We start from the raw sequence: 16,735 nt of genomic DNA, 5'->3' as shown, positions 1-16,735 counted from the left end.
GTAATGACCAGAAAATCTGTTTTTAGTCATATTGTTTGAGGGATTAATATTTTATACATGTTTGACTATTTTGCCCACCTAAACTAAGCTCTGACCAAATATTAGTTGGTTGTTAGTTGGTTTGTTATTTTGAAGTTCTTGTGTCCAGTGGTACATGGGGGAACTCATTTCTTCCACTGCTGTCAGACCAGAGCAAGATATTTAACTTTGATTCAAGTATCTTCGATATCTTCTTCCCCTAAAGCAACAGATTGTGATTCTCCAAAGTTGATGTTTATATTCTCAAATCTCTTATCTCTTATCTCTATGTTATTTTCACACTGAAAGTTATTTTTGAAATGGGCAAGTCAGCCTGACTCACAACTCCCCGCCAGTAGAAAAAAATTAATAAATAAAAATAGATGATGCCGGAAAAACTCACAGGTCTGGCAGCATCTTTAGAGAGAGAAACAGAGTTAATGTTTCAGGTCCGTGTGACTCTTCTTCAGAGCTTACAGACTTGAAAAGTTAACTCTGTTTCTCTCTTCATAGATGGTACCAGAACTGCTGAGTTTTTCAGCATTTTCTGTTTTTATTTCAATTTCCAGCATCTGCAGTATTTTGCTTTTATTTTAGTGAAAAACCCCTTTAGTCTGTTGGCTAGCTTTTTGACTGGTTTGCCTTTGGTGGCTCCACTAGGAGTCACACTCACACTGGCATAGCTCAGGGTCACCGGAACACACCAACCTTCTCAGCAGGTTAAGGAGCTTCCCTCGGGAAGACCTGATGGAATAGCTTGAGCTGAAACTGAAACTAACTTCTCCCAGCATCAATTACTTTTAACTGCTGACCCTTTGGATTTACTTAGAAAGGAAGCTAATGATTTTGAACTGTACAGAGTTGCGCCTACGCTTGATCTCGGAAAATAAAAGTCCTTTACAGCTTTTGGAACACATGTACGTAAACATTATTTCCTTACGTGGTATATACATGAGCACAGCACATATTATGCTGATTTTTCTGATCGGAGCTCCTTGATCAGCCCTCTAGATGTAAATTGCTCCTTCCCTGACTCATTCCTCAGGGCAATGCCTTGACCAATCAGGGTCAAGCTGCCTGGTTTCAATTTCAAACAATGCTTAGCAGTTAACTGTCAGTCACCATCACCTCTACCAATCAGACCCCACTTGCTGACCAATCAGTACTCTTCTCATGCAATATAAATTGTTGTTTTCCCCTTATATTGGTATTCTTGCGACGTGTCCAGCTGAGTGCAAGACGAAAAGCTTCAACATGTCTCTTTTCTCAGCCATACTCTCAGTACTACCAAACGAAGGGCAGAATTTTCCGTGCCTGTTGGCATGTTTGGTGGCATGAGCGGACATTATTGCGAGAAGGCCAAAAATTGGTTTTGCGCGTCATGAACCCAACTTACAATTGTCCGCTCTGCCCGCCGATGTCGAGCCACGTTTCCCACCATTGGACGTCGAACACTTCATTGTAATACATCTACATATCATTAAACGCATCGTGCCGGAATCAGCCCCCCACGCTAGATCATCCCGGCACGTTGGCGTGTTTCACAACTGTACGTAAGCGACATGCACCTGGCAACCTGCACGTCATTCTGGACTTTGAGGTTTGTTTGCCTACCTTGCTTCGGATAGCACTCACGGTCATCAGCGCCAGGCTTTGCAGACAGCAACACATCACCCTCCCAGACCAGCCATAAGGCGGGGGTGGCTTTTCAATGGCTGCAGGGCCAAATGAGAGCCCAACCATCATTGAAATGGTGAGTTCCCGGGAATGCATGATTAATGAGGCCAAATTGGGATGATATGCCGTGAAAATCCGGCTGACGGATAAAACATTCTTTTTCCCGCTGTTACTGCACTTACTGCAAACCTGGGACAACTCAGCCTGATAATTTAAAGTTTTGAAACTTTTTACTGTAACAAACAAACTAAAAGCAACATTGACTAAATACTTTTTTTGTAGGTAACGTATACTTTATATGATAGAACAGAACTTTCCCTTTTTACTTTTAATATAACCGAAAACCCCACTCCACTGTTATACGTTACACTGTCCCTTACGTAGTCATTCAATGCTCCTAGAACAGGTCCAAAGTGATTTTTAGTTCCTAAGGTTTTATTCCCATCTTTTCCTTTCCCAGCCTGGTAATTTTTAATCCCAGAACTGTCTTTCATGATGAGGGTTTTCCTGCAGATTCTCCCTCTAGCTCAAGCAAGGCGAATCTTCCAGCCTTGTTCTAAATCCTTACAAGTTTGCTCTTTTCAATCTGAGCATGAGCTCCCAGCCACATTCCTGAGTGATGAACCATGGAGATTTGCTACCTTTATCTGCTCCCTCTCTCTCTCCCCATATGCTGGCAGACGCACCTGCCTGTGAAATTCACGGATATCTTTTTGGAGAACCTTGAAATCTGATCCTACTATGGCTTCCTCTGCATACTTCCCCTCCCAAAGGCCATCTCCATGGCAATGTGAATTACATGGGCCTTGTATCCAGGTAGAAATGCTGATTAGCTATACTTGAGACCCCGAATTCCATTCTATCTTGGAATTAAATAGCCAGTTTAAAGCATAACCATTTATAACCCAACATTCTCATCACCTCACTGGGACTTGAAGATGGGGTTGGATTTTACAGCCTTGCACGGGTGAGTTTTCAGCGGGAGGGCACATAAAATATGATGGGTAGCTTAGTTCACTGCCTTTGCACCCACCCCTAACTGGTCCTAATAAAATGGTAGGTGGCCGGGTGCCTAAATCCGTAGCTTGCCCACCATTTAAAAAAAAAAATTAGCGGGCAATTGAGTTAGTTAAAAAGTCAACTGACCCAAATGTTACACTGTACATGTCACCATATTGGCAGGCGGGCAAGAGTTAGAGCTCCATTTTTTAAACCCAACTGGTTAAAAGGTGGGAAAGGAGGGGTGGGTATGTCCTTCAGAGGGTACCCTGTGCACATTGGGGACACCCCCTCCCCAAAATGATACCCCCATTTTGTGCCTCTGTGATTGGCCTCCAAAACATATCCCCCACCACCACCCCCTTTCCACCCCCTCTCCCTAGGGTGCCTGGTCCTTTTCTGCCCTAAAATCCCAGGACTTTGCCCAGGATGCATTGCTCTTCATCCTGGGGCCTGCTTTCAGTCCCAGCAGCTCCCGCTACTGAGTTCTGGTGCTGCTGGGACTGCTAGAGCTGCTGCCAATCAGGTTGGCTGTCAGCTCTCAAGGGTGAGATATCCTCTCACTGGAGGGGGTGGGGGGGGGGGCAGAAGTCCTATTTTCTGCTCGTTTACGCCACCCCAGGATATTGTTGTTGCCAGGTGCGCTTTTATTAAGTTGGTCGGTAATGGGGTGGGCAGGTGGGGGTAGGCAAGCAATGCAGCCTGCTTTCTGTCATAAAATTCAGCTCTAACATTCTGTCCACTGTCATCACATCTGCTCAGGTCATTGTGTATAGATGTGAATATCTTACACCTTCTTCCCAGTAAAACAATCTACCCCCCCCCCACCACCCCCCACCCCCCCTGCCCCCCACCCACCACCCCCCCCCCCCCAACGCCACCCCCACCCCTTAATCTTGAACAATCAAACGACTCAAGTTTGCTGTTAGCAGAATCCAGAACTGGTCACATGATCCCCTTCATTCCTTCATTTTACCTCATATTAAAATACACTCCCAAAACTTGACAAGCGTTCAGTTTAGTCATGATCGATGAAGACCATTAGGTAGATACCATTTAAGGCTGCAAACTGTCTTTGTGGCTTGGGGAAAGGATGAATCTACGACTTGTGAGAATCTTGTTTCTATAAATATAGCACAGTATCTATTTGTGAAACAGATTTGAGGAAATGTGGAGATTGTTGGCATTTCTTAGTTGGTCAGAGGCTTGGGATATGGAAACTGGCTGGTACCACCTGGTACAGCCAACATACTGTGCACAGCTTCACTCGCCCTTGTCTATCCAATAGCAGAGCACTGCTGCTCAGCCTGGCTCAGGAGCCGCCACACAAATAGAGCAGGTACTCACTTCTGGGAAGCCATGAGGATTATTTCTGGGATATTGAGACCAACACAGTTTGAGTGGCTTCCTGTGCTAGCAACACATTAAACTTCCTGATGTCTGCAGAGAAAACATCCTCCTCAAAGACTGCCATTGGCTGACAGCTAACAAAAGCACTTCCTTTGACATAGGACCTCAAAAAAAACACACACACAAACTTATCTCAAATCCTGTAGTTCCTTCTGGAACACACTCCATACCTACAAACTGACAACAGCTCCAACTTCTGATTGGACGCCTCTGGTTGACATGCAAACATCACCGACTGCAACCTGGTAACTGATCCTAGTGGTGAAGTCCCAGGTGTCAACCTTCCATGGAAAATCTGGACAACCCTCAACCACTAGAGGACTGGCCAGGGAAGATGTGTCACTTCCACAAGTGGAACATGAGGAACAGCTCAAATTACAACTCTGGTCATCCAAACCAGACCATCTCCCACGTACTGAGCATCTGCCCTGAGGGATCCATTCCTGGTGGCATCAAAACCATTCACACTGTGTCAGCTGAAGCAGTTGAATGGACTGTTAATCTCAACATCAAACTATAACTGCTTCCCCACGCACATAAATGAAAAGTGGCTTGGGATAAACCAAAGCCTCGTCACTGGAGGCAGAGTCAGGAATTTTCCCACAGTATACTAAACCTTCAAACTTATGGGCTGAGAAAGGCAGAACACATTCTTCTGCAAATCACAGAACCATGGATAGAAGGAGCTCTTTCAAAGGACAGTTTAATTAATCCCACTATCCTGATCTTTCCTCAAATCTTTGCAATTTTTTTTCTCTTTCAAGTGTTAATGGAATTTACTTTTGAATGTTATTATTGAATCTTTATTCAGCCTACTCTCAGACAGTGGATTCCAAATCCTAATCACCCTTTGTATATAAAAAAAAATCCTCATTTTGCCAATCATCTTACATCTGTATCCTCTGGTTATCGACCCTCCCAGCTATTGAAACTGTTTCTCTGTATTTACCTTACCCAAACCTTAATGATTTTGAACATTTTTAACAAATTTCCTCTTGACCTTGTCCAAAGAGAACAATCCCAGATTTCTGAATCTGTCCAAATAACTGAATGTCATCGTCCCTGAAGCCATCCCAGTAAATCTCTTCTGAAGCTGTCCATCTTCACGTTCTACCGGAAGTGTGGTGTCCATGCAGAATTGGACACAATACTCCAGCTGGGACTAAACTAGTGCTTTATTATGCATCAAGAGTGTAAGATGTGGCTTTCCAATTGATCTGTGAGTAACTCCCAGGGGAGATTTTTAAGTCGGGCCTAAAACAGGTGTGATATTGGTAATGTGCCTGCAGGGTCTCAGGCCTGAATCATTTTCAAGTTTGGGCCTTAATTAAATTTTACCAGTGGATTGTAGGTGCCAGTGGGGGCTCTTATCAGCTTAGTATAGTGGAATATTGCCCAACATCAGAACAAAGCTAGTCAGCAGGTAGGGCCTGTTTGAGGGAAAGTGGTTCTAGAAGAGGGTGGTAAGCAGCAAGCCTCTAGATTTGTGTGTGGCCAGGAGCAACATGAACATTCCTCCCTGAACCCAACAAGAATCCTTCAAAGAAGCGAAATATTAACTTTTACGTGTGATTCCCAACAATTCCTTTAAGGATCATTGGTTAGGCCACACATTGCCTGCGATTAACATGCACTTTTGAGAGCTTCCCCCATTTCTCCGTGAAAATTGCAATTGGCTCCTACACTGGGTATAGGATCCCAATTTGCATATTTAAACAATGTTGCGGCTGGTCAAGAAGGCATGATCTTTGGTTGGCCATTTAAAGGCCTGGCAATCAGACTAGCCTCTGCTGGTCCACCCATTTTTCAAGAGAGGAATGGACAGACATCAGTTGAAAATCCACCCCATATTTAGAGTAGCGCGGAAACACACAACTTCAATCCCCAGCATGCCCCAGTCAGGCAGTGAGATTGGACTGTGTCAAAGAATTGAACACCCATAATGAACACCATAAATATCAAAGAGTTGTTTGGTTTGAATAATTGATGGACACTCACACTTACACCTGAACAATCTCCACCAAAGGGCAACCAGCGCCTGTGCCTCAGGACAGGAGCTAAATTGAGGGGAGCAGGGACAGGTGGAAGGAGAATATAGTAAAAAATCATCTGACATCAGAATTTAATTTGTCCAAAAACGTCCAGGGAATTGCATCCCTTATTAGTGATTTTCTGGGTAGTAAGCAACTCCTAGGAGGGGATCTGAGAAGTTTTAGATGCATTTTATTATTAGTAATGGTTGTTTCTTTTAAGTCACACCATGATTATCTAAAATCTATCTTATGGTTCACAAGTACCCAGTTGAATCGGTGTCCTTTCATATCAGAGTGGTAAGCAGAAACTGTTTAATTTTAGTACTTACTCCACCAAAACAGCGTTTTCCATTCGCCCCCTTCTCTGATTACTGTTCACTGCAAATAGTCATTACAGAAAACTTCCACCTCAACCCACCTCATCCTGTGCAGGTCACATGCCTGTTACTTTTATCACTCTACTAGGAAAGCTAAAGAGTTGGAACTGCTAGCTTGCTGGAAGCAGAGGGCAAAATCATTTCTTTGTTACCCTTTTAGCAGCCTGGACCCACTTCTACTGAGAAATTGAACACTTTGACTATAACCTCTTTTTGTTTTGAGGATTGTAGATGATCTCAAAGCTGAAACACCTTGCTTTTAAAATCTAAAAAAAAACAAATTTGTGCTCATCAAGTTAATAATGTTGATATTTTAATACAATTCTTCCTTTTCAGGTGCCCCTTTTTTTGATCAGTGTTAGTTTAGCACTAATGCTTCAAAGGGTTGTACTTTGTGGACAGGTTACGTGGACTAGGCTTGAGTTCTCTAGACCAGAGAAGATTAAGAGACGATCTAATTGAGGTGTTTAAAATGATAATAATAGTTTTGATAACTAGAGAGAAACTAATTTCACTGGGTGGTATTTAATGTAGTGATGGGTGTCTCACGCTCTGGCTGGAGAGCCAGTTAGAGCCCATATCACCTCTTTTTAGAAGAAGCTCTCAGACGCTTAACTGGACAGCAGTGAGCCTTTCCTGGAATCAAGGACCCTGGAGGTGGAAGTCCCGCTTACTGAGAGCTACCTGCTAATCAATGGAAATTTTCATCTCAACAGATAGGAATGAGTTTGAACCCAAGCTCCCCAGAAATAATGCTAGTAACTGAGTTATTACACCACCTAAACTGCTTTTAAAATTATTATTGCTGATGACCCAGCCATGCATGAGGGTTTCTAAGAATAATGTGAAGCAAATCAAATTCTGCTGAAATGCAAGGGGCACATTCCAACTTGATGTAAGACAGGAAATTAATAAGATTTTCTGGTTCATTTTCTTAGTACAAAATGCTTAAATGGATCCAAGTCTGTGCAGTATCAGTGTAGCACTCAATTGAGCAAGTCAGCACATGTGATACTGTGTAAGATATTAAAACGGCCTTAGTGATTTCTTGTGTTTTTAGTGTTTCCAGGTTTCTGCTACACTTTACATTCTGCACTTCCTACCCTTCAGTGGAAAGTCCCTAGGATTTATTTTATTTAGAAATCAGCAATGACTTTCCCTGTTGGTTATTACCCAATGCCTTGAGGGCTCTTGATTCTTCCTAAATAGTTTTGCTTTTATTCTCGCCTCATCTTGCCTCATCTAATTAACGTCTCCAATAAATAATCTTTCTGGATTTCCGCCTTTCCGTTTTCACCCCATTGTCTCTATCTTCTGCCCTCACTGTTTCTTTTTTTCATTTTGTCTATTGTTGCATCTGGTTCTTGATTTTCTGTTGTTCAGAGCTTGTCTCTCTAAATGACAATTGGTATGTGAACGATCTTCTGGGTGGCGATGGTTCCCAGCATGCTTTTCAACTCTGTTACCAAGATGGTGTTGTCCATTTAAACACAGACTAAACCAGCGTTATAGTTGCATGAAGATCCCATTTTGACCACCTCTGAGGTTCTTTAGCACCTATTGTAGTTCTGGAAAATCATCCACAGAACAAAAGGAAACACAATGGGTAGAATCATCCCAGATTTGCATTAAGTGCGATAGCGGGCGGGGAAAAAGGTGTTTTACTCACTGGCCACAATGGCGAGTTTTCATGCTGTATCATCCCAATCCCACTTCATTAATCATGCATTTCCGGGAAACACGCTGTTTTGCTGGCGGGCAGCTTCCAATTCGCTTGCCATGCTGTCACCTCGCTGCTTCCTCACACTGAGCACCTATTGTAGTTCTGCTGCACAGAAGGCATGGCCCCAAGAGGCAAAATGACTGCAGTCCCCCTAAGATGGTACTGGTGAAGTATGTCTTCAGCTCCCCTTTCCCCTTCCCCAGGCACTCACGTCCTTTCCCCCATCACTGTTGATCCCCTGGAATCATGTTCCACCTCCCCACCAACACCTACCAACCAGAACCCTTTTCTTTCCGGGATGTCCAGGTGAACCTGCACATTCCCTACCTTCCTGAGAATTCCAGCCCCATCCACATAGACCTCCCCGACCTCTTCCCTCCCACCCCCAGGGTCTGTGTCTGCCTCTGAGACCCCACCAACTACCCTTGCCTTCCCTTCCACCATTACCGTTACACCCTCACTCTCTCACCCTACCGGTTCATTCTGCCCTCTCTCATTCTGACCATTTGCTCCTGCCACGCTCACTCCCAGTTCCCTCCCCAGGAGGCAGTTATCGACTCCACAGACCCCTCTCTTGCATGTTCACCTGGCTATCACCCCCACTTTACTTCTTCCTCCACCCTTACTCCTTCCTCCCTCCGGACTCCTCCCCCCCAGACTCCTTCCTCCCCCCCAATCAGACTGCTCCTTCCCATGGACTCCTTCCATGCTGCGAGCTCCTTCCTCCACCTGAAGTCCTTCCCCCCTCCGGACTCCTTCCCTTACACCTTCCTTCCCCTTACACCTACTGCCTCAGTTGCCACATTTTCCACCATTACATACTCATCCCCCCCCATACTCCCACCCTCACCCCCGCCACCCCCCACCCGCCTGGTACACCTTCCTCTCCCACTCACAGATGGACCTTCCTTTCCAGCCTCTCAATGATCATCCATAGCAGCCCATGGCCAAGACACTGATGTTGCAAAGCAGACCCTCAACGGTGACTTTCCATCTTCCGTGAGCTGCTTCGCAGCAGAGCCATGTCCATATAAATCCATCCAGCAAGTGCTGCACATGTTCTTCCAGGGTCTGGCTGTTGTTGGGCTCCAGCATCTTCAGCTCCTTGGATGTCTGCAATGTGAGCAAGGCCCTGACGGTAAGTCCCGACTTCTGCACGCCACACTTGTCAATAGGTGTTATGCACCGGCATGTTTTCCCACCGACGTGGATGGTAAATTTGACGTGGAGAGATGATTCCGGCGAGCAGGTGTATTAAAATGTAGTTCCCAACGTCCAACGGTGGGAAAGACTGCCCGCCATTGATGGGCGGTGCGGACAATTGCAAACTCGTTTCACGACAGCCTGAAATTGATTTTTGGCCTTCCTACCATATTGTCCGCTCACACCCACCATGACCCCCAGCGCCAACAGGCACATAAAATTCCTCCCAATGTATTTTGGTTTTGCAGCCAAAATAAGAGAAGGAAAATTAGGCAAAAAAACTGGTCAAGCATTTAGGACCTGCAAAATACAGCCTCAGCAAGAGCCCAAAGGACATACTGTTCTCTCACTGACACAAAATGACCAGGTGCACCTCTACCTTACAGTCAATGTGATAGAAATTCAGGTACACAAGGGGTGCTAGGTTCATCTGCTGCATTTGAATAGTGAGACTCAAGGTGACCTTGATATAGAGTATGAAGTGCAAACAGCCTGTTTGATGGAATCAGGCTTCCTGCAGGACACACTGGGGTCTTTGTAGGACACCTATGTGGTTAAGTTGATAGCCCTTTGTTGTTACAATTAAAAATGGTGACCAGTTATGAAGGAGTTGAGGAAATAATGACTTTTTTTCTTGCTGTTGCAAGATGCATCAACATTAACTCTGCTGCTATATTTGTTGATCGTTCTGGTCCTCTTACGAAAGCATAGACTGTTTTCGCTGGAATGGCTCATAGGGTTTCTCCGGCACCTTGGCCAACATTCCACAAACAGCATCAGGTTTGCGATTGACTGGCAGAAGCCTCCCCACAGAAGGCAATGCACCTCAGAGCCTCTCCGCTTGAGGAAAGGCCAATGTTCTTAAAATAGTGATTGATAAATATAAGCTGAGCAAGAGGACTCAGACTATCACTTAGCTGCGGAATACCCATAGAACACTCGGTGCAATGCACTGGCTCCAAGCCATCCAGATAGCATAGAAGACCAAAATAAGTTGTTTGGTTTGGATAGGTTGTTGCTGGAATGATATTTTTAGCTCTAACTCGAGTTTTAGTATGCTCTACATCTAATACTGTGACTATTCATTTTTTAGTATCTTTAAAGATTTCTTTCAAGATTAATTTTGGTGAATATCAATACTATGAAGTGTAACCTTTTTCAATCTTTTTGGCCATACATCAGCTTCAAGCATTCACAGGTAATAAATGAGTTGGATGTGAGATAAAAGCTTTTTTACTCTTCCACAACAGTCCGAGAAGAACACATCTTAATGAAGCAGTGTGACATTTCTACATTGGCAACGTCCACATTGCAATTCTTTATTATTCTGTTGATTTAAGGATCTGATCCTGCACTCAGGACCAGTATTTTCTGCGGTATAAACAGATCTATTTATGCTCTGATAGAAGGGGAAAGAAAATACACCACTGATATTTCGATAATCCAGAAGAAGCTTCTTCAAGTCCTGAGAAAGGGTCTTAAGACTTGAATTGGCAACTAACTTCTGATTTTCCACATTTCTTCCTAATCTGCACTTAAATCCCGGTCCCCAGGTGAAATGAATGTGCCACCAGTGGTTTGGGACATAGGGCCGTACCTTGTTGAGAGACCCACGCTGCCTTTCTTTAGGAAGGCCCACCGAGCTACAGTGGCGAGGCCAGTGGTGGGCCTTACCCTGGAATCAAGACCCCAGGGGTGAAAGCCTCACCTACGAAGAGCTGCCAGCGCCTGACTGTGCCCAGCAGCAGCACTGGCGAGGCTGCAAAGTACAGGCACAGGAGTCCCTGGATTGCGGATCACCCCAGGCCACAGGTAAGTAATGTGGTGGGAGCAGTTTTCACAGGGTGGGTCACGTGACGAGGGATGCAAGGGGGGGAGTCAGCAGCAAGGGCAAGGGGATCGCTCTCCGCAGCAACCCCATCCCAATGCCCTGTCCCTTGATCAGCCACTGAGTGCCTTCATTTGAGGAGGTGGCAAGTTGGCTACATGGTTTTACCTGTCATGCACACTGCATGGTGACAGGCCCGCCTGCAGCTGGGTTAACATCAGCATCTGGATGGGGCCCTTAAGTAGTCATTAATCGGCCACTTAAAGGCTTCAACTGGCAGCTGAGCGGGAAGGCCGACCATAGGCCTTTCCACCCAGAATTTAATTCTGGCGAGATGGGAAGATGGTGGGGCTCAGGACTCTGCCAACCGTCTAATTAAATACCCTTCCCATCTCCAAGCTCACCAACAGAGAAGCACAAGGTTCTGCCCACAGTGTCTTTAATCTATTTGCCAATAGTCCCTGTCCCTCCGTTATAGTTCCATGGCTGGATTATTATTACCGTAGATATGCAATACATGCTCAATCAGTAAAACAAGTACTAAAGCCCATTTCGTGGAGAAGTTCTGATTAAATGTCATTGCTTGCTGGGCAAATCTGATGGAAAGTGAAGCTACGCAGTGTTCAAAGTGTGCAGAAATGTGTGTATAAACAAGGCCAGGGAAAGAAATCATGGGCTCAGGTTCTTCTCCTGTTTCCAGGCCCCTTTTCCTTTTAACCTCATCCTTTGGGCACCCAAAATTGGGGACCAAAGGGCAGAATATCACAGGGTGGGGGCAGAAGGCTCAACCCCTGGAAGCTCAGTTATCGTGGAGCCGACTCGATCCACGCCAGTCTGCCCCGCAGCCATAATGGGCTCATGTGGGTTAAATAAGGGCAGTGTGGGACTTCTGCCCCTCACTGGGGAGGAAGTCCTGTCCTCAGGAGTTGCCAGCCAATCCGATTGGCTGGCAGCCCCATCAGTCCCGGCAGTGCCAAGAAAACATTAGTGGGCGCTGCTGAGACTGCAACCAGGAAGGAAAAGAAGGCCCAGTGGATTCCGGAGACAGGTAAGTCTGGAGTCTTGGGCAGGGAGGGTTTTGGCAGGTTACAGAGGGGCAGCCAGGAGCTGGTGGTGGTTGGTTTAATAGAGCAGGCGGGTAGGGAGAGAGTGGGATACTATCTTAGGTAGTCTGCCTCCCCACCCCAGTCCACAAAGGGCAGTCCCTGAAGATAGTACGCCCCCTTCCTTTCTGCCCTTTGAAATTCCTGCCCACTACCACCTGACTACCCATGCTAACCGTTCTATGGCATGGGTAGCATATTATTAGGGTCAATTAGCTTGTTAACAAGTCTAGTTGACCCTTGATTATCTATTTAAGTATGGTGGGTGGGCTGCCTATCTTGGCACCCGCCCACTCCCCTATATTATAGGGGTGAGCTTGGGGGTGGGAAGTGGTGGGGTGGTTACCTGCCCTAGTTTACGTGCCCCCCATGCCCCCCCCCCACGAAAAACATACCTGACAGGGGAACATAAAATGCAGTCCATAGCTACAGTGTGGTCGATCTGTTTTATTTAGGTTTAGCAGAACCTCTTGACTTTTGTACTCTTATGTTTCTATTTATAAAGCCCTTTGAAGGGCTCATGCTTCAGTATGATGCACTTTACAGCCATGGCTTTGTCGGACAACTACATACAACTTGGTCATTCATATTATGCAATCAGCTCCACTTCTTTGAACCTGGCCCTATGCAATATCCGCACAACAAAGTCCAAAAGACTTGAACCTCACAAGCACCACAAACGACAATCCTATGTACAAATGAGAATAACAGTGACATATTCTGTTGGAACATGATCTGTGCTTTCACTTCCAAGTTTAAAAATGGCAAAACCTTCCAGTAAATTAGCACCAAAAATTTACCTGCCATAATGTGCTATTTCTATCCACACAAGTGGGGCTTTGTTAACAGAAAAATTACACTTTGCATTGAGTGACAAATATTTTCTCATTTGAAATTGAAACTAACCACACCTTCAAATGTCCAGCATGAAGCATATAATAGGAGAGCAAACTACTATAGATGCTGAAAATCTGAAATCTAAACAGAAAATGATCAAAATACTGAGAAGACCAGGTAGCATCAGTGGAGAGAGAAACAGAGTCAACGTTCCAGGTCCACGACCTGCACTAGTTCTGACAAAGGGTCACTAACCTCTGTTTCTCTCTGCACAGATGCTGCCAGATGTGCTGAACATTTCCAACACTTCCTGTTTCTACAGGATCAAAAAGTAACTCCTTTTGCCAGCCCTCCAAAAAGCAGTCAGATTCCTTGTGAGCCCTACATTCCCCTTCAGCAAGAAAACCAGCAGCAGCTGCCTGAGATCTGGTTTTGCACATCATCAAACATTAATTTCAAAACAAAATTAAGGTATGAGGAAAACATAAATACCTTGCTGAGCACAAAATCAATGTCAAAGCAATAAATTGATAATTAACAAATAGAGTAATTATTAAAAATGACCATTAAAAAATGCCAAGTAGCAGAGCTAACTAATAAAACCCTTTTTGCCTTTTTGCTTAAGAAGCAGAGCCAAAGAGAGAGTGGGAGGGGACCAGGGCTGAACTAAGGAATTGGGTTTAACTAACATCAACCTTGCTTTTGCCTCTGGTGGTACACACTCTGTGCTGCTGGCCTCAGCAGAATTCAGACGAAAGTGGGAGTCAGAAGCAGGTTGCCTTTCAGCCGAGGCTTTCCTCCTCTCCCAGCCCAGTAAGTGGACGGGTTTTTGGGGAAGGAGGAGGGAGTGGATGTGTGTGTGTCCCTACACCAAGCAGCCTCTTTGTGTGTGTTTGTGTGTCTGTGTGTCCAACTCACTCCCAGTCTCAGGGCTCTCTCTCTCTTTCAAACTCACTCACTCTCACAAACTCACACAGACACAGACACACACACACACATACACACTTACTCACACACACTCATTCACATGCACTCACTCACTCTCTCAATCACTCAGTCTCTCACACACTCACTCTCACACACTAGCACACATACACTCTCACACACTCTCACACACACACTCAGTCACTCTCACATACACACTCACTCACACATACACACTCACTCACACACACTCTCACACACTTACTCACTCTCACACACACACTCACTTACACATACACACTCACACACACACTCAGTCACTCTCACACACACACTCACTCACATATACACACTCACTCACACACACTCTCACACACTTACTCACTCACTCTCACACACACACTCACTTACACATACACACTCACAGTCACTCACTTACTCTCACACACTTATTCACACATACACACTCATTCACACACTCACACCACTCACGCTCATATACACACACACACTCACTCACTGACTCACTGACTCACTCTCACACACATATACCTTTTGCAGCTTTAGTGAAAAAGCCCACACTTTTCAAGTTTCTCTTCCTAACTTTGCCTCCTCGACCTTCAGTGATGAATCTACAATGCAACTTTTCTTTTACTTTTGCATTCTTTCTACTTGAAGGTGCTCAAAGCTACACAGTCACCCCAAGTGCAATCTAGTTATGGTCCTGCAAAATTCATATTACCTCCTTTCATTTGTATTCCGTACTTCTAGACACACAAAGGATTCATTTATCTATTTTTCTGGCTCCATGTACTTGTGCTCCACCTTTTTATGAATCTGTATATCTGCACAATTAATGCTTTACATTTTTGATGTATTTCCAAAATGTATCACTTCACATTTTTCTACATTGAGCTGCATCTGTCCAATCTCTTACCCTTTCTCTATCCTACTAGTCTATGTCCGGCTATGGTCTTTCACAATTGGTACTCATGGGAGGATTAGAGATCAATATCGCTGAGGAGGAGTTCAGGACAGCTGTGAAGGTGGCAAGACAAGGAATATTAAGACATTACTGCAAGCACACTTCCAACTGTAGTTACGGAACTGTAATGCTTTGACAAACTCAGATTAACATAAGGACATGAAAGATTAACTCACATTAATTTTGATGGTCATGTATATGAAACCAAAGATTTATGAATAAGTTTGTATTTGTTCATGTTCTTTTCAATCAGCACAAAGTCAGTCAGAAGATTTTAAATACAACAGCAACCACAAAAACAAAAGCTTAGAATCTCCAAGTATACACAGGGTAGCACTGGACTTCCAGTGGCTAACACCATTGCAGTTTATTAGTGTGGAGGCAGTCATGCCCCTACCTCTAAGCCAGTAATTCTGTGTTCAATTCCCAATCCAGGACTTGTCAGCTACAGAAGAGGAGTGTTCATAATGTAGTTTAGCAGGTTAACAATCAGCCTCTTAATCCAGTCCCCAAAGGGAGGAGAAAAAAATTTGTGTATGAATAGATGAAGCAAAGAAATCAGCAACATAAGGATGAAAACAAGCTGTTTGACTTGTGTCAGTGTTTACCTTCCACATGAGTAAATAGTTCTATGTCTATCCCACACTGTTTCTATATCCACCTATCCAATCTAGAAGCTTGTTTTTCCTGGTTGAGGGTTAAGTGACCCTGCTTCTCTTTCTCATCACCATGAAGAACTATTTGCCATTAAACCCCCATTGTGATATCACAACTGTGTATCAGCAGAGTGGCATGACAACCTCCTCCTGCTTTTCAGTGTTCGCTGTCACCCGAAGTTGGATTTTCTTTATTAAATTGAAATTAGTTTTCAGCAGTTGATGGCAGACTGCTGTCCTACCCAAAGCCTGGATGGATGGGTATAGTGCCAGAGCAGGTGCCTACTCTGTTTGGGCTTCCTCCTTCTGGCAATGTGGTATGATTTCATTGAACAACCTGGTATTATGGAGCAGTACGTTGGCTTTGGAGGATGTCACCCAGTCAGATTACATTAAATGAGCAAATGATGGCCTTTGAAAACCGAGTATTAAAATGGTATCTGTTTGGATCAAGAAGACCCAATACAGGAGAGACTTTTTATTTACCACGTTTTCTTTTAGGTATTTTAAAAAATGAAAATAATTTGATGGGAAATTTCTTTCAAAGTAGATGCAGGTCAAGTGAACAACCGCTTTACTCCTGAATCTGTTTAGTGGTGATTGAATTCGCAAACTGATTGTTTAATTCAAGGGAAGGCAAGTTGTCATGACAGCCAACCTGATGTCAGAGTGAGAACGACTCACAACCTACTACTAACAATCGGTATATTGAACCGTTTAAAGAAGGCCTGCATTTTTTAAAGAAATACAGGAAAGGACACTGATCAAAAGATGGCTGATACTGTAAAGGGACCCTTCTGGAAAATTCCTCTGTGGGTTATGCTGACAGATCTGTCCTGAGAGGACATGGAATTTTGCACCTGAAGCGGTGTCAAGGCCTATTTCAAACAGAGACATTGAAAGGAAGGCACAGAAAATGCAAAAGGCTGGACCTTAATCTCCTGTGAAGACAATGGAAACTG

This window comes from Carcharodon carcharias, chromosome 22, assembly GCF_017639515.1.
Source record: "Carcharodon carcharias isolate sCarCar2 chromosome 22, sCarCar2.pri, whole genome shotgun sequence".
Classification (NCBI taxonomy): domain Eukaryota; kingdom Metazoa; phylum Chordata; class Chondrichthyes; order Lamniformes; family Lamnidae; genus Carcharodon; species Carcharodon carcharias.
This window is presented reverse-complemented; position numbering follows the sequence as displayed.